The following is a 19990-nucleotide window of genomic DNA, read 5'->3' on the forward strand; positions in this document are numbered from 1 at the left end:
ATTTCACAAATCAAGTATATTGTATCATTTATTAGACAGACTCTACAGAGTATGAATGTGCACACCTTTATATTAATGCTTGTTCCCATGGGATTTCTGCATTCAACCCCTTAATTGCTGTTCCAAGCAAAAACATCCCGTATACTTCTTGCATCTTGCGAACTTTTTCCAAGTCTAGACCAATTTTCACTTGAACCCTTTCTAGAATGTACCATGACATATTATCTGGCGTGTGGTTATATTCTATGTAGTGACTGACCATGGGTGCTGTAAGTTTCCTTGTTCGTATCGCGGATCTGTGTTCTGTCAATCTAACATTGAGGGCTCTGCCTGTTTGACCCACATAGCCCAGTTGGCAGGGACAGATTATAAGGTAAATTACATTAGTAGTCCTGCAATTGTTAAGGTCTCTAGGTTCTATTAATTGTTTATTGAAAGTTATACTGGAACCTTGTATCACTGTTTCGCATGACTTACAATTTCTACAGCTATAAGTTCCAGTTACTGGGTGCATATTCAAAGATGATTGTTGTATATTTAACTTGGAAGTTGACATTCTAGATCTTACAATGTGGTCTTTCAGGGATTTGTTTCTCTTATATGCAAAAACTGGTTTAGGTAATTGATCTGTTTTGGAGAGGTTCACATTCAATATATGCCAATTTGCATATATTGTTTGTCTTATTCTGTTATTTAAAACTGAATGCTTAGTTATAAAGATCAGATTTGGGACCGATTTAGCTGTCTTGGGTTCAAGGAGACATTGTCGATCGTAAAAGCGAGCCCGCTTGTACGAATTCCTTATGATTTTCCTTGGATATCCACGTGATAAAAATTTGGCCTTCATCATTATGGATTTTTCATCATAATCTAGGATGCTTGTGCAATTGCGTCTAAGGCGCAAAAATTCACCAAAAGGTACGCTGTTTTTTTGCACGGTGGGATGGTAACTATCATAGTGCAAAAGGGTATTCCTTGCCGTGGGCTTGACATATAAGTCAACGGCAAGGGCCCCTTCCTGATGTTTGATTACCACATCCAAATATTCCACTTGTGTCCTATCTGCATGTTTGGTAAATTTGATGTTCTTATCGCATTCATTAATCCATGAGAAAAATTCCTCTAGAGTATCTTCGTTCTCTATCCAAATGAAAAAAACATCATCTATATACCGAGACCAGGATGTTATAGACTCAAAGAATGGCGCTATTTCATTGAATACATATTTGTCCTCGAACCAAGACATGTATATGTTGGCTATAGTAGGGGCGCAAGATGCGCCCATACTGACTCCTTGCTGTTGCTTATAGATGTTACCATTAAATTCAAAGATGTTGTCTGTGAGCACGATCTTAAGGCATTCTAAAATGAATACAGATGGGCAACGGATTTGATACTTCTGTATAAACCAATAGGTAGCTTCTAGTGCACCTTGAATAGGGATATTGCTATAAAGCGCCTCTATGTCGATGGTGACTAATATTTGCGAAGTATTACAGAATTTAAACATTTTCAACCAAGGTTATAATTTGCCTGGTGTCTTGCACATATCCTGGGATTCGAGCAATATGAAGGCATAGGATGGCATCAACGTATTTAGCTAAAGGCTCGGTTATTGAACCTATGGTGGTAACTATTGGCCTCAATGATGGATCATTTATATCTTTGTGCACCTTTGGTATACCATAGATGCTTGCCAGTTTGGGGTGGTCTATATTTAGATATTGCCATTCCTTATTACAAATTTCTCCCTCTCTTAGTGCCTTTTCTGTTATTTTTCTTATTTTTGCGCGAGTTTGAGTAGTAGAGTCTTTTGTTATGCGAGTGTAGAAACGGGAGTCACTCAGCATCTCTTCCATTTTCTGTACATATCTAGGTGTATCATACATCACAATACCTCCCCCCTTATCACATGTTTTACTGTGATATTTTTGTTTGTTTTGATGTTCTCAAGTGCCTTATATTGGTTTAATGATAAGTTAAAAGGGGTTCTAGGTACAAAAGTAGTAAGATTGGTAAACTTGTCATTTATGACCTGCTCAAAAACTGCCACCTGTGGTGGGATTTGGTCAAGTGTGGGGGTAAAGACTGATTTCGGTCTTAGTCCAGAACGATTTAATTCTTCAGTATTATTCTCTTGGCCTGAGAAAAAGAATTTAAGTCTTATTTTCCTGAAAAAAGTTTGTAGATCCCTAAATAGGTCGAATTTATTTAGGCCTGTGTGAGGTGCAAAGGTGAGACCTTTGGACAGATTTTGGAAAAGGGGGGTGGTGATGGACAGAGTTTCTGAATGATGCAGAATACTCTTACCAAGTCAATAGATCATGGTTTTAATCCATCACCGTTTTTTAGCTCACTGCACCATCCCAGCTCAGAACCTGGCTATATGCAAATTAGTCTGTTCCTGTCCCAGTGCATGATGGGAACAGGGCAAACCAAACTACCAAGCCAATTCTTATACTGGGAAGGAAACAAGCTTCCGGGGACCGGTTTCTGGCATCACAGCCTTCTTCGGCCCGGCTTGCTTGAATCCTGATGGTGCAATGAGCAAGGGACTCACGTCTGAGTATACCCTCCCACACATAGTGTGGATAAAACCGATTTTGGAAAAGGGGGGTGGTGATGGACAGAGTTTCTGAATGATGCAGAATACTCTTACCAAGTCAATAGATCATGGTTTTAATCCATCACCGTTTTTTAGCTCACTGCACCATCCCAGCTCAGAACCTGGCTATATGCAAATTAGTCTGTTCCTGTCCCAGTGCATGATGGGAACAGGGCAAACCAAACTACCAAGCCAATTCTTATACTGGGAAGGAAACAAGCTTCCGGGGACCGGTTTCTGGCATCACAGCCTTCTTCGGCCCGGCTTGCTTGAATCCTGATGGTGCAATGAGCAAGGGACTCACGTCTGAGTATACCCTCCCACACATAGTGTGGATAAAACCGATTTTGGAAAAGGGGGGTGGTGATGGACAGAGTTTCTGAATGATGCAGAATACTCTTACCAAGTCAATAGATCATGGTTTTAATCCATCACCGTTTTTTAGCTCACTGCACCATCCCAGCTCAGAACCTGGCTATATGCAAATTAGTCTGTTCCTGTCCCAGTGCATGATGGGAACAGGGCAAACCAAACTACCAAGCCAATTCTTATACTGGGAAGGAAACAAGCTTCCGGGGACCGGTTTCTGGCATCACAGCCTTCTTCGGCCCGGCTTGCTTGAATCCTGATGGTGCAATGAGCAAGGGACTCACGTCTGAGTATACCCTCCCACACATAGTGTGGATAAAACCGATTTTGGAAAAGGGGGGTGGTGATGGACAGAGTTTCTGAATGATGCAGAATACTCTTACCAAGTCAAAAGATCATGGTTTTAATCCATCACCGTTTTTTAGCTCACTGCACCATCCCAGCTCAGAACCTGGCTATATGCAAATTAGTCTGTTCCTGTCCCAGTGCATGATGGGAACAGGGCAAACCAAACTACCAAGCCAATTCTTATACTGGGAAGGAAACAAGCTTCCGGGGACCGGTTTCTGGCATCACAGCCTTCTTCGGCCCGGCTTGCTTGAATCCTGATGGTGCAATGAGCAAGGGACTCACGTCTGAGTCTACCCTCCCACACATAGTGTGGATAAAACCGATTTTGGAAAAGGGGGGTGGTGATGGACAGGACTGAGATGGTATCATCCGATAGATTCTGATCAGATAGGTTAAAAATAGGTAGCTGCTCTAATTCCTCCAGTAACGGTTGTTCCTGGTTTCTAGGTATTGTTCGTGCGACATGGGTTGACGTGTTGGGAATTGGTAGTTCTGGGGTGGGGCACTCTGGAAGCGAGGCTGATATCTCGGCCTCCAGTTCCCTCTCCCTGATTGACGTCGCCCTAAAAAAGGCCTCCTATTTTGGTATCTGGTATTTGGTCTCCTTCCTTGATAGCCTCCATCATAATACATGCCATCATCGTCAGATCCAGATGATTGAGAAAAAGTTTTCACTCTATTATTTCTATACGTATTGTTGCCCCAATTATCAAAGGATCCGTCACTCTCCTTATAGTAGTTTTCAGAAAGATAGGGATATGTCATATCCTTAGTGAAAAATTTAATATCTTTTTCAAGTTTATCAGTTTTTCTTTTTATAAGATAATCTGAATAGGAGTTAAGATCTTTTTCTATATCGTCCAGGGTTTTTTTTATGTCTTCTACTATACCCGAATTTTTTATCTTTTCCTCTAGGTCAGCTATTTCTTTTGCCAAGTCTTGTAATATATTTTTTGAGGTTTCCACGATTAACATCATGTAATCCCTGGAGCACCGGTTCGATGTGAGTGCCCAGCGCTCCAGGAATTCCTTGATATGGACAAATAGTCCAGGTATATTGCGTACGCGTAAACCTTGTGGTATTACTCCCGCTTTCAAATATTTAAGCATGAATTGCCCATGTTGTTCTATTCTCTTGAGTTTTTTTCTCAAGCCAAGTAAAGTGTTCACATCATCATTTTTGTCTTGTGCGTGTGACGCAGAGTCACCAAAGGAGACTGAGCTCCCTACCATATTCGCGTATTGTTCATCTGTGAAGCCAAAAGTTGGTATTTTGGCCATAGTGAGGAAAAATCCGTTATTACACTAAATCTAAGTGGAGATCACAGTGGTTACAAAAAAATAGATAAAAGAAGGGGTTAAAATCTCATGGAAGCTTGAGGTTCGCAGGGCGTGAACCATCGGTGGGAGTTGGAGAGAGGCTCAATATTATAGATTGATACTAGTAAGTGCCTAATGGTGCAACTGATTTTGATACAAATTAGCCCCTCACGGACCTGCCGCGAGAATAATTGTTTCGGAAGAAAGAGGCCGATACCTGAATGAATGAACCCTAGTAGGGATATAACATTTTTATGAAAACTGACTTAAACACCGGGTTATGTGTATGTTTTCTGAATTTTATCACATATTGTTACTCAAAAGATCGAAGAACACAATAGTATGTGAATTGTATAAAAAACTTCTTTTTAATTTTCTTCTTTTCACAGATATTATATTCTTTTTTTTCCTTTTTTTATATGACAATTTATACACTCTTTTTTAACAATAATTCATAGAAACTCTAGACATAAAAAAGCACCTGATTACAATAATATATTATATACAATCTGATACATATGTCAATAATTGATTTTTGTCGCCCAATACAAAACCGAATCTGAATCCTACGCGTTTCGGCGAGTGGCCTTCATCAGGAGTTCCGTATTTTTCGAGTGCTGATTAGATACTATAATAGTAGAAAATACTCAATTAGTACTTTTTGTAAATGAAACAATCTATACTGAACAACATGTGACAATTGTTATATCTACATTTTACTAACATATTTCATTTATTTATGAACCATATCTCCTGTTACCGATAGTTCTGTACCCTGACAACTGACAAGCTTCCTCTATACACATATATACATTACATTATCTACATATTTACAATCTTTATTTACACGTGTTTACATTATTATTTTCATTTCAGTCAGCCATCTCTATTTTCCTACTTGATGTAAGTCTAAACGCCTGCAGGTTGATGCCAGTATGAGACACAACTTTGTGGTCGCTATTCATTGTAAAAGTTGGTTTTATTTATAAAATCATACCTCGAGTGTATAGTGGAAATGGGGGGAATTGGCAGGGGCTGCATGAGTGGGAAGAGTTTGGGATCTCCACCCTTGGGGATCTATACGAAGACGGGGCACTCCTACCGTTCCAAGACCTGGTGGACAGGCATGAACTGCCGGCGCAGAACTTTCTCTTACACGCGGCCTTGGCAGCTGCGGTGCGCAAACACTGGAAGGGTGGACTGGAGGAGCCGCGTGCTTTCCCCCCCTGCCTATATGTAGTCACCTCTGCGAGCAGGATTAAGGCGGTCACGTGCCTGTACCGCAGATTAACACAGGGCTTGAGGACCCCGCTGGAGAGATTGCGCGCCAAGTGGGAAACAGACCTGGGAATCCCCATCGAACCTAAGCCATGGGAAATGTTGATGGAAAGAGCGTGGAAATGTTCCCGGAACGCCAGGTTCCAACTCATCCAATTCCATATATTCCATCGAGCGTACCTCACTCCTTCCAAACTCAATGAGTTCTTCGACTCCCATGCCGCCTGTCCACGATGCAGACTGGAGGATGCAGGTTACATACACATGTTCTGGGATTGCCCTACGCTCCGGGACTACTGGGGAGGAATCTTGACCAAACTGACTGAGGTAACAGAGAGGGACCTGCAAAGTACCCCGGCAGTATGCCTGCTGCACTGGTTCCCCCACACTGCCCGCAACAAAACCACCAGCAGGTTTTTGGATCTGGGGCTGGTTCTGGCCAAGCGCGAGATCACCAGTCATTGGAAAGCGGCTGCTGGCCCTAATGCGGGGCGTTGGCTCAGAGAATTCCTTAAGTGGGCGGACTATGAGGGGATGCTCCAACTTCAACTAGCTCGCAGATCTGACAATGACAAGCTGTGGGACACAGCCAGAGCCTGGGTAGCACTGACAGACCTACTTAAGGACCCGACTAATGACGAGGACAGATCCCCCTGAACTTCCCTACCATGTAGATTGTGCAGGACTCAGGGTATGGGCAGTGCAATGACCAAGTAGACGGGCGGTGAGGTCTTGTGATCGAGCGTTTTCCCTCGGAGGACCCTTAGGCCACTGACACAGGGCTCCATTGGAGAGGGTGAAATACATTGTGGGCGGCACACGTAGTGCTGGAGAAGCGGCATGTCTGAGGGGAGGGGGAGGGTATGGGGGAGGGATGGGGAAGGGCCGGGTGTGAGTATGTTGAGGGGAGGGGGGAGAGAGAGTTGGATGTTCAGTTACTTGGTCTATTGAAAGGCAAGGAGTCTATGTCTACCATGCTTGAGGATTAAACGGCTGGTGCCCTGAGGAAATGTGCTGCTAGGTGGCGACGATGTGACACCTGTCACCAAAACGGCTGGGCACTGCACACTGAGATTACCGGAAGTGCACAACGCAATATTCTATTTTGTCTGTATAGGCACATAGGACATAACTTGAGCACCATGCCTTTGGGGATACTCTGAAAATGATGTATGTTTTTTACTGCTTGAAACCTCAATAAAATCTGTTTAAAAAAAAAAAAGTGCTGGATGCCTGCAGCTGGCTTTCCACACTGGCTGTTGATCCAGGGCCCGCAGCATGGCGCCTGCTGCTCCTCTGGGTTTTTGGTACAGGTGTGCTATTGCTGCTCCTGCTGGTGTTGTCTACGCTCTCCCCCACACCTAGCGCACCAGCGTTGGCTGACTGGGTGGTCAGCAGCAGTTCCATTGCAGATGTCACCTTCCCCATCCCCCTGGAGACATCAGTGCAACAGTGCATAAGCCCCTCCTGCATGGCCACAGAGTGCCTGCACAGCAGGGAAGTGGCCGTTGCCAGACGGTTCAACGCCTTGGTGTGCTGCTGCATGTACTGCCTCTCCCTGTGCCTTCTTGCCTTGTCCTCATCAAGTTTGTCACAGAATACCATCATGGACTGGGGCATGTCCCGCATTCCCTTTGCCATTTCCCTCATGCTCTCCGCCATGGAGCTGATGCCCCGGTCTATATTGCCCATGTCTTGATTTAAGTGCCGCTTCTGTCTTTGCACTGATTGTATGGCCTTTCCCTACAGGCGCTGCACTTTAACCATGGTGGCCTCCAGCCCGCCGAAGACCCCCTCAACCTGCCGAGTTGTGCTGCTCTCCCGGACCCTATGGCGTCTTGCACCTGTGTGCACACCCTCGGAGGCAGACTGCAGCCCAGCATTGGTTGCCTCCAGTGTAGCAATTGTGGTGTCACCCTCCCTTTCATGATCAGAGGACGTCTCCATGACATGGAGAGTGGGTACAGCATGCCTCCTGAGCCTTACCACTTCTGATGAATTTGAGGCTGGTGAGGCTGACTGTGCTTCTGAGTCCTGCTGTGGTGATTCATTCAGCAGTGGCGATGCTGGCTGTGCTGTTGTGGGTGGCTCTCGTGGTGAAGCTGCCTGTGGTGTTGGCGTGGGTGGTGGTTCAGTGCTGTGGCCTGCACTCGTGCGGGCATCCTCAGTCCTTCCTTTACGGGGTGCCCTTCCCTCCTTCTCCTGCGCTCTCCTGCGCGATGACTCTCCTGTGGACAGATACGGACATTAGCTCAGTGGTGCTGCAACCCTGTATTTCACTATTAAATTACAATCCTGTCACACTATCTCAATGTCCTCAACTACTTCTGAATGATGTTTGTGGCATGCCTTGTTGTTTTGTATGATGACTGTCATGATGGGTGTTTCAATGACTACCTCTCACATGATGCATTGCTGGTGTATCCCAAAACCTGTACTGGAGTGTGAGTCACACAGCCACATTGGGGAAGGGGGACAGGGAAGGGGGGAGGATTGCTGGGCATGCTCCTTACCTTGTTTTGTTGCAGATCTGGCTGAGCTATCTGCATCCCCAATCCCAAACACACTCTCGGGCTCCAGGTTCGACTCCACTAGCTGCTCCAGGTCATTGAGGGCAGGTGCCCTTCTCCTTCCTCCCCCTGTGACACTAGCCTCTTTCTTCTGTGCTGCCAGCTTCCTTTTGGTAATGATCCTGAGATCATACCAGCGTTTTTTTAAGTCATCTATCTCTCGTGGGCTAACCCCTATGGCGTTCACCTTCGTCTGGATTTCCAGCCAGGTCTTCCGTTTCACAGCCTCTGCTACCTACATGAACTGTTTCCCAAAAAGCTGGGTGTGGTGTTTGACCACCTCCTCCACGAGCACCTGAAGCTCACTTGTGCTGAACTTCAACTTTCTTTTTCTGTCTGCACCTTCCCTCTGTGATTCCTGGGATGCCATCCTGCAGGTCTGCTCTGCTCAGTACAGCCAGTGGCTCAGTTGCTCATAGCTCGCCAGAAGGTTCTGAATGTCTGCACCTGCATGGGGGTGGCCACTTCCTGATTGTGGGGTGGGGTGGATGCACAGGATTGGTTGGTTCCTCAGTTGCTTGGTTGTGGGGTGGATGCACATGATTGGTGGAATCCTCAATTGCTTGTATTTTGAATCTCCAATTCGGTATTTACCGATTCGGTATTTACCGATTCAGTAAATACCGATTAGGTAAATATTGAATCGGTAAAATGTACCAAATTTTTCCGATTTGGTAAATGCTACCAACTTTTTCCCTACATCTCATTTACCGATTTCGGAATACCAAATCGGTAAAATTCGGTATTTAGGAGTCGGTAAAATAGATCTACCTACATATGGCCCCAGGTGTTTTGCAATACGACAATTACAAGTGAGTCAACTCTAAGAGATTGATTTGAATACTGTTATCATATTAATTTGGCCAGTGGTCTATATATTTAACCAGAAATAAAATGTAAAATTCTTTTCTGGTATTAATGAAAAGGTTCTATATATTGTAAACGGATAATAATATTCATGGCCCTATTTTAGAATAATATTTTGCCCCTCCTCTAGAAGACTTATTTCTTAATGTTAATAGCAAATGGTTTTGTGTTTCTTTACAGTATGGATTAAAGGCATTAAGTTTGTCATGAACTTATCGAACTGATGCTATGGTGACTGCCTATATATCTATGTGTAAAAGAAGCAAGGACCCCCTGAGATAGTGGATACTACAAGTCCTAGGTCAGGGAAAAACAGCGTGCAAAATAACAACCATGGCACTTGAAATACGGATTCTATCCGATCAAATCAATAAATGTAAAGAGGAAGTAGGAGGTCTGTACTCAAATTTTAGTACAGACCTCCTACTTCCTCTTTACATTTATCGATTTGATCGGATAGAATCCGTATTTCAAGTGCCATGGTTGTTATTTTGCACGCTGCCTATATATCTATACCACATCTGAATACAGAAATAGCACCTTTGTTGAGGTTCTATAAAAGACAATTCCAAATGAGTTTATATTTTAATTATTGAGTTTGGTACACCTATGTGGTCTAATTGTCAGTAGCGAATATACCCAACATGCTAATAAAATACCCCATTTGTTGGCTTTTTTTTAAAAGGACCTCTAGATCCTGATAGGATAATGTTTCCAATATCTCTACTTATTAGATTAATATCCTATTTGATTATATTGCATGCTATTAAACCATTTGTAACATGACGTTTCTAGACATAGCAATGGAGTTCTGGATGTAATATTTACAAATGCTGCTATGTTTCATCAACCAATGGAATGATCAATTGTCACTTGCAATATTGTATTGATATTGTATATAGGCAGGGAGTCTTGATGAGATGTGATCATTTTCTTTAGTTTTGATGTTTGTGTAATCAATGGTGTAATTACTTTGGCAGTTTTAAGAAGCTTCATGTCTATCTGTTTTTTGCACCTCGGTTTTATTAACCCTGTGGTGTATATGAGAAACTTAAGTGATACAAATTTTATTGGTATTTCATCCCTGATGAAGTCCATGTTGGACGAAACATGTTGGCTGGGCTGATGCATTTGACTTCAAATAAAGAATAATTGAATAAAAAGAAATCTCAAGACTCATTACGCTGTATTTTCTGATTTTCTTGATCTTATAATATTTGCAAATGAAATGATGTTTAATTACATACTTGAGCATAATTGATGAAGGAATCAAGTTGTAACTGTATCCTCATTTCAGAATTTGAATATTTAGGGAGAAAGTTTTTTTTTCCTCTTATATATGTGACTGATTAGAGGTGAAGTCACAGAAAGTTGAGCATCCTCACTATATACCTATGAGAATCTAATATACTGGTGCAGCTCCTATTGCCCACACTGCTGTTCGTATAGATCTAAGTATTTAAGTTGGGCCAGGCTTGCACGGTATTCTCAGTTGATACTGTTTGTACCTAAAAAGATCAAATATACATTTCGTAGCATGGAAGATGACCGTGAGAAACAGGCAGCTGATTTTTTCCAACAGAGTATAACTCTGAATAAAGATAGTACCAAAACGTCTGTCAGGGACAGTCTCAAAAGTAAATTTTTTAAGCTAGAAAGTTAAAAAAAATCAGAACTCTCAAAACGGTGGGACGGGGCAACACTCAAGAGGATGTATGACGTTACATCGCGAACTTTTACAACGCACACCGTTACAACGCAGTTTTACAACGCAGATACATTTACAACGAATACTTTTACAACGCATGCCATTACATAGCAGATGCTATTACAACGCATGCCATTACAACGTAAGTATATGTAAGTATATATATTTTTTTTAAATGTAATTTATTAAAATTTATTTAATTTAATAAATTAAATTATTTTTTAATAATTAATTTGTAAATATATATACTATAAAAAATAGTTTATTTAAAAAAAACTATTATTATTAAAGAACTAATATTAAAAAATAATAAAAATATTAAAATTAATTATTTAAATTATTTAAAATTATTTATTTAAAAAATGAACCCTAAAAATACCCGTTACCCTGAACCCTTAAAATACCCATGTACCCCATAACCCATACCTATCCTTGAAACCTAAAAATACCCCTGTACCCCAAAACCCAAACCTAGCCCTGAAAACTAAAAATACCCTTGTACCCCAAAACCCAAACCTAGCCCTGAAACCTAAAAATACCCCTGTACCCCAAAACCCAAACCTAACCCTGAAACCTAAAAATACCCCTGTACCCCAAAACCCAAACCTAGCCCTGAAACCTAAAAATACCCCTGTACCCCAAAATCCAAACCTAACCCTGAAACCTAAAAATACCCCTGTACCCCAAAACCCAAACCTAACCCTGAAACCTAAAAATACCCCTGTACCCAAAACCCAAACCTTACCCTGAAACCTAAAAATACCCCTGTACCCCAAAACCCATACCTAGCCCTGAAACCTAAAAATACCCCTGTACCCCATAACCCAAAACTAAATATATACTATTAATTAAATTAATTTATTTAATTTACATTTAAAAAAAATGATTTTAAAAAATAACATACTTACCAATACTTACGTTGTAATGGCATGCGTTGTAATAGCATCTGCTATGTAATGTCATGCGTTGTAAAGGCATGCGTTGTAACGGATCCTGCGTTGTAATGGTGTGCGTTGTAACGGTGTGCGTTGTAATAGTTGCGTTGTAAGTGTTGTTTCCCCACTCAAGAACTACATGGATAATAAACACCCCTAGGGGATTGAGGATTTTAATTTTTCCAATGTTTGATGATCTGGAAGATGGTCATATCAAGGAATGGGAGGACAATCTTTTATCTGCTTCCTTCTGCATGATGAATGTCTTAATTAAAAATTCAGAAAGGAAAGTTGAAAAACTTAAAAACCAAATTGCGGAATTGGAGAAAGAGATTAGTGATATGAAATGACCTCAATTGACTGAGAACAATTATGCCATACTTAAAGATGTGATAAGTAAACATCAATCACAAATTAAGGAACACAAGTTGAACAAAATTAGATGGGATGACAGAGATTATAAGACAGGATGCATTTTCACTTTCTCTAAAAATGATGATGACCTCAACAAATTAAAGCAGATAAAATCATCAGAAGATGGGGCTGAATTAAGTGCAGTACACTGCAGCAGCTCTGATTTGTTCTCAGTGGATGAAGCTGTGTCAAACAGCAGAATTAGACCTAAGCCGGCTAAATGTTCTTCTTTTTCTGAGGAAATTCAGCTCAGGAAACTTGGAAAAAGAAAAACTACAGCAAAACAAGAAGGGGTGGAGACAAAATAGAAGATGTAAGGATGGGGACCAGAAGTCATGACAAAAAGAAATCATAGCTCCTATTCTAGTTATGGACCCTGCTAGCTCTGATAGTAACAAAGCTCTACAAGTAATAAATCTTTCAGATAGACCTTTTAGCGAAATAAAATTAAATGTTTTGCAACGTGGCTTGTCATTTTGCCCGGATGGGGACTGTGATTTGGTTATCTAGAAATGTATTTGTTCAAATTTTCAAGAAGACTAAAATTAAAAGTTTTTTCTCTGAATATGATAAAAAAAGAGTACCATGGATAACAGACAAAAAATAAAGAAATCTGATTTAACAATTTCTGATGTACAAAATATTAATTTGTTGTTATCTTTGTCAAATGAAAATGATGTTGATATTGAAGAACTACCTGCTGTGTTAAATGTTGATATGGATTACATTTGCACTAGTGGTTTGGCTCCCTCATCAAAATGTATTCCACAGGGGAATCAATACGCTGCTATTGATATATTTGTCAAAAAAACTATGTGTGAACTCTACAACTTGCAGGATAAAAAATATTCACAATATTCCTATTATTCGAGACAGTCTATCTTATCTGTGCAAGAACTAAAAGCTATCACTGATATGGGCTCAGATGAATTGATTGTAATCAGAGAAGACGATAAGGGTAGGAACATCGTGATATTGCGTAGAGATGATTATGATCAGGAAATCATGAGACAGCTAGAGGAAACATGTAGTTACAAGAGACTAACTAGAAATTCGATGGGGGAAGCTACTAAACTATTATCTGTCAAACTCTACTCTTGGAAAGAAATGGGACTCATTGATGATAATGAATTGAGATATCTCAATGTACAACATCCCACATCTCCCTTTATATACATCTTACCTAAGGTACATAAGTCACAGGAAATGCCACCTGGGAGACCCATTATCTCTGGGATAGGGATGTTGGAATTTGTAGACCAATTTTTGAAACCCTCTGGTAGTGAATCTCCACTTGTATATCAGAGACACCACAGATGTACTTAACAAACTGCAAGATGTGGAATGGGACTCTTCCCTCATGTTCTCCACTCTGGATGTGACAGGATTGTATACTTCTATAGAGAACAGAGTGGGCTGAATGGCTTTGCAATGTTATCTATCCAAGAGAAGTGCTAGCTTGATGGAACACTCCAATATGATTATTGAGACGTGTGACCTAATATTACAGACAGAAAAAACTTTTTTATTGAGAGAAGATTGTGAGGGGACGGCCATGGGGTCGAGGTTTGCTCCTTCTTAAGCCAACCTTTTTATAGGTTGGTTTGAGAGGAAGCATGCCTGGTCACCCAGAGCCACCACTTGGATAGGCAACATAATATTTTGGGGTTGCTTTATTGACGACATCTTAATAATTTGGAGAGGTGATGGAGAGAGTTTGACAAGTTACATGAAGTACTTAAATGACAACAGCATGAATGTGAGTTTTACCAACTGTCAAAATAAGCATAAAATTGACTATTTAGATGTATGGCTGTACATTGAAAATAACAATATACAGAGTAAACTATACAGGAAAGAGACCTCCACTAATAGATTGCTTAGAGCTGATAGTGTACATCCCCGATTTGTCATCTCAGGTATCTCATACGGCGAGATGATAAGACTAAGAAGGAATTGTAGTATGGAGCAGGAGTTTGTTGAATCCCTGGGGGATTTAAAACAAAGAGTACATGATCGAGCATACACTGAGACTCTCTTAAACAAGACAGAAATAAGAATTTTGAAAATGAATTGAGCAGATACTTTGAAAACCAAAACTAAGAAAAAGTCATTTGAACGTATAGCATTGATCACCACTTATAACAGACACCATCATCAGATTTATAAAATCTTGCAACGCCCATGCATCATCCTGGATCAACGCATCGCATTGAGGCACCAACTCTGTTGCACCAATGGGGTATGCAGTAAGAAACTGACCCATCACCTCCTCACGCAGTATGAAACCGACAAGTCACCTCCTGTCTGGTAAAGAACTGATGCGTCACCTCTCCTGCGCAGCATTAAGGAACTAACACATCGCATCCCCTGGAGTAAGGATACAACGCATCAAATTCCCTGAGTGTAAGTAACCAACACATCACCTTCCCTGCAACCATTTTTGTTTGTGTGCGTGATGCATCCAAGGTACTTTATGTGAAAAGTGTTGCATCTGCAATTTGCTTTGAACAAAACTATTTATACAATTTGGAAGTCATACTTTTATTATTGTACTGTGGATTTTTGTTGGTTTGGTCTTGTTTGGTTAAGATACAGATTACTTATTTTTCTAAACTGGTGTGGTGTCCATTTGTAGTTTTTTCATTGTATAACTGTATGTGTTCACAAATGCTTTACATACTGCCTCTGAGATAAGCCTGTCTGCTCATGCCCAGCTACCAAGGGGGTGAGCAGGGGTTATTTTAGAAGTGTATCCCCCTTACACTGACTCTAAAGAAGAGTCCCTACTTGGACAATGGTGCAAACCATTGCCAACTCAAGACTCCCATTTCTAACACAAACCAATCCAGAGAATCAGGAAAAGTATTGCAATTGAAATCCAAAGTTGTAGCCATGGAGAAACAAAGAATGTTCTTGCCAACCAGAGATCGAAAACATGCACCTTTAACTTGAAAGGCAGGGGTGGTGGGGGCAGAGGCTGATCCGATGAATCAGTAGTAAATTCATAAAAATTGATTAAATAACCAGAAGCCGTCCGATATAATTTGGGCAACTCAGCAGGTTGTGTTGAACTTGATGCAGCTTCAATCTGTGATATATGGATGTAGACCGTGTTCTTTTCTGGATTGCAAATAGAAATCTGTGTTTCTGTACTTTTTGATTGCACAGTTGTAGTTGTTTTTGGAACAGGCAGAAGGTGAACTTCATTTTTGTCTATCAAGTTGAAGAACGCAGGCTTCATTAGTGATTAAAGCTTCATTCTGAACATTCTGTATGGCAGCAAAAGGTGATTGGTAACTGCCTGGGAGTCCAAGTGGCTTACTGTTCAGAATCTGCCACATTTTGTGGTTTGATCTGATCAGTAGAGACAAACGTTTTGTTTCAGAGTCCAGCAAGGGGCAGGAGAAGTATACCTTCAAAAGGCAGGACTGGAACAGGCCAGGTAAGATGGCCCAAACTCTATCTTGTCCACCATCTTTTCTCTACCTGATCCCTGATATTTGGAATCCAGATGAATTTTGCCAGAACAACCTTTACTTCTCCAGTGGTGGCGCGTTTTACTTGGACGTTGTTTTGTTTGTCCCAGAAATCATTCAGTTCCTATAAAACAGTCAAACATTCATTGCTGTCAAACAGTGTTTCCATCACCACTTTGCTGGCATTATCAAGGTCTAGGAGCCACATCTTAACTACTAACTAAAGGTATCCCAACCAGTAAAGGCTCAAAACTAGACTCATGTGACTTCAACCGCTCACGTGCGGGAAAAGAAGCAATTCCTTTTTGTTAAATAACCCTCACACTCCATATTGGTTGCTTGCTTTATCATCGGGTTCACCCTGACTCCTAAAGGTAAGGGTGGGCTCGACCGTATTTCAGGGAGTGCTTAGGAGAAATAGGCCAGGGGATCTAAAGACAAAAATTCTCCTCTGTTCTCCAGTTATCCCTCTATTAGTAGAAACATAGCAGATATTAAAAATTATTATATACAGGTGTCATCAGGAAGTGATGGTCTCATGACCCTAGTATCATGCCAACAGGTTTCAGCACTTTATATGAAGGCCACTTGGGTCCTGGGCTTTCTTCAGGGTAAACTGAGATTCCCTCCCTGGATCTTCAAAAGGGTGTTTTCACAAAATTTTCAAGGTCATGGAGCAGAAAGCTGCACCCTCATGAATGTAATGGAAGGTATACTATACAGTTTCTTTACGGTATGCATCCACCCTATTAAGGAGGAATATATGTGTCTCACTTCCTGACGACCCCTGTATATAATAATTTTTAATACCCACTACATCTCCACTAATAAAGGGATACCGGGAGAATACCTGGAGAACGGAGTGGGATTTTTATCTTTAGACCCCCTGGCCTATCTCTCCAAAGCGCTCTCTGAAATACGGTCAAGCCCACCCTGAACTTTAGGAGTCAGGGTGAACCCGATTATGAAGCATGACACCAACAGGGTGTGTGAGGGTTATTTAACAAAAAGGAATTGCTCCATTTCCCGCACCTGAGCGGTTGACGCCACATGAGTCTAGTTCTGAGCCTTTATGGGTTGGGATACATTTAGTTAGTAGTATTTGATTCAGGAGGACGTATCCACTTCCTGTAATACCTCTCTATCCCTTCCGGCCTTTGTAGGGGGCTCTCTACCATAGCCTAAAGTACAGTATAGCCACCTCTTAACCTCAAACAGGAACTCATGAGGAATCTGACCACCTAGGGACTTTCTTGGCATGCTATTCAAAACCTTCGGGACCCTATATAGGTGATGAACCCAACTGCGACCTCAGCCTAATACCTTTTCTGTTAAAGATTGCTTAAGTCACTTGTTTTTCTCTCTGCAACCATGTTTCCCTAAATGGTACAGGGACGAGAAATGCAGGGTCACACCCAAACTTTCCATTGCCTCTTTGTAAGCCTAAGATATAAACTCCGGACCATGGTCAGAATGTAATGTGCTAACTGTGTATGTCCTGATGAAGACTCGCCTATCCTTTATAACAGTTCGGGCACCATCCGATCACTATGGCCATACCCATGGGAATCTGGAGCAGGAGTCCCTCATCACTGAGATATACTTGTAGGCCCCATCAGATGGGAGGGGACTGCAATGGTCCACGGAAACACAAGCCAAAGGTTTATTTGAAATCAAAAGAAGTTTCTGGAGTGGAAGTGCCATGGTGGAAATCTTCCTCTGTTGATAGATGTCGCATCTCAGGACAAAGTAATTGTTCTATTTGTATAGACATGGCCACCGATAGCGTTGCTGTAAAAATGAAATTGTAGCAGGCACCCCTGCATGAGCAGAAGCTAAACCCTCATGTGCAGTTAGAATAATCCCAATCGGTGATCACTGTTTGGTATCACTCTGTCCCCCACTCATGGAATCTGAGCATATGGTGTATTTTGTGCATCTAACTTGTAGGAGTACTTAAGTGGAAGGCCTTCCTGCAGGTGTGTGTCATTGCATGCAGCATTGATGGTCACCATGATCTCTCTTTCTATCCTCTTACTATGATGAGTTATTGCAGCAACCGCGGCAGTGCAAACTGTCACTTTTGCGGCTTCCTCAGCCAATGAATTACCTGCAACGTGAACGTCAATACGTTGATGACTCAATGTGTGAATGACATGAGCCCATGGCAAGCATTCTTCTCAAAGCAACTTGTGCTTCACTGTACAGCCTTTTGAATTCCTGAGTCCATTCTGGATCTAATAATGAAAATATTCATTAAGTGACTGTACACAATAATACAAATCACAAACAATGAGTTTGAGGAATCCAGCATCTGTATTCTGTAGTGCAAGTACTAGAGCCTTTAGTTCTGCCAGCTGAGCCATGCAATCACCTAGTGACTACATGTAGGTTTTTTCAGAATGGAAAGCCCCATCATGCATGCGTTCTTTAACAACAGTGCATGCGGCTGAATAGTCATGTATTATGCCTACCGCTGGCTGAAAATGATGTAATCACATCAATCTAGAGGCATGATTTGATTAGATAGAGGATATTCTTGTTCATATTGCACAAATGCTTGTGTTTGTACTAGGACTGGGCGGTAAAATCTGCTTTGCTCACGGAATTTGAGTTTTTGGGCAGTTCTGCGGAGAACACGGAATTATCAAAAATTCCGCAATCTGTGGCATTGCGGAATTCTTTCCTTGTTCGTGCTTTAAAAATGCATTTTCACGCGTGACGTAGCGACTTACCGGGGATCCCTGCCTTCGCCAGCGAGTTTTCCCATCTGTTCACGTGCGCCACGAGATTTTGGTAGTCGGCCGCGCGATTCCGTGAGAGTATACGATCGCGAACTTGTCATTCGGACGTGCCATCGAACACCACGAGAGTGTGCGATCGCGAACACGTCATTTGGATGCGCCTTCAGACATCCGGCAGCAGTTTGGTGAAGCTCGCAATACCAAGCACGCAAAATTTGCAATCTAGAGAAGAAGACTACCTCGAGCAGTATAAAATGTTCTCGAAAATGATGTTTTGGAGGAAAAAAACTTCTCAGATTGACATTTGGCTGTACTTTTTAGTGCAAGGAGTGCTTTGATTTTTAAACTTTTTTTTGGGAGAGGAAGGAAGTGCCCCAGAGTCTCTAAATTCCTGTTCCTGTCCAGCAGGCTCCTCCCAGTGCTTTGTCCATGTCCTGTTCACTTTTCATTTGGATTTGGAGCTTGAAGGATCACTCTTTGTGTCTGCTGCATCATATATCATTGGATTTGAGATTTTACAAGTAAGTTCGTGTTGTTTGATTGAGGCATTGCAGTTGCTGCAACTACAAATTTAGTATTTTTCATAATTTCTTTAACAATTTATTGTGCGTAGTCAGTAGCCCCAGAGCTAGTCATGGGTGAATGATGAAACAACTGTTCCTTTGGTGTATGTTATTTTAAACATCCTTTAGGGCATGGATGGCATTGGATTGAATTGCAAAATGTGTTTTTTGGGAAGCATTTCACTTTTTTGCTGTGTCTTAAATAAATGCCTTTGTTGTGTGTGTGTGGTGTGTTTGTTGTGTTGCACACATTGTTTAGCCGCGTGGATCTTCGTTTTTGCATTTTATTGCATTAAATATTGTGTTGTTTAGCATGCCTCCTTTGCCTGGACTAGGAGGAGAGACTGACTGTACTAGTAGGACAAGTCACTCAGTGAGGGGTACTGCATCTATCTGTTTGTGTGTTACAAAATCAGCAGAATATTTAAATCAAACACTGGCTGCGGCCCTGCAGCAGCAAGGAAACCATGTGACGTAAAACTTTAACCCCCCACAAACATTAACAATGTATGCTATGTTTAAGTATAAATATAATTTAATACCCTAACAAAACTAAACTATGTAAAAAATCCCACAACACCTGACCCACCCCTCTCCCTAACCCCAACCAATGTCCAAAATGAGAAAGTCCAAGGGTAACCAATGTCCAAAATGTCCATAATAAACCCCAACGCCCAATTCCCATGCATCAAAAAAAGGATTAAAACAGGGGCAATCCAACAGGGTCTTAAAGTTATTTCCTTCTCCCGGACCTTGAACTTCTTCTTCAGCTCCTCTACCTGCTCCT

This window comes from Lissotriton helveticus, chromosome 6 (assembly GCF_964261635.1).
Source record: "Lissotriton helveticus chromosome 6, aLisHel1.1, whole genome shotgun sequence".
NCBI classification, from domain to species: domain Eukaryota; kingdom Metazoa; phylum Chordata; class Amphibia; order Caudata; family Salamandridae; genus Lissotriton; species Lissotriton helveticus.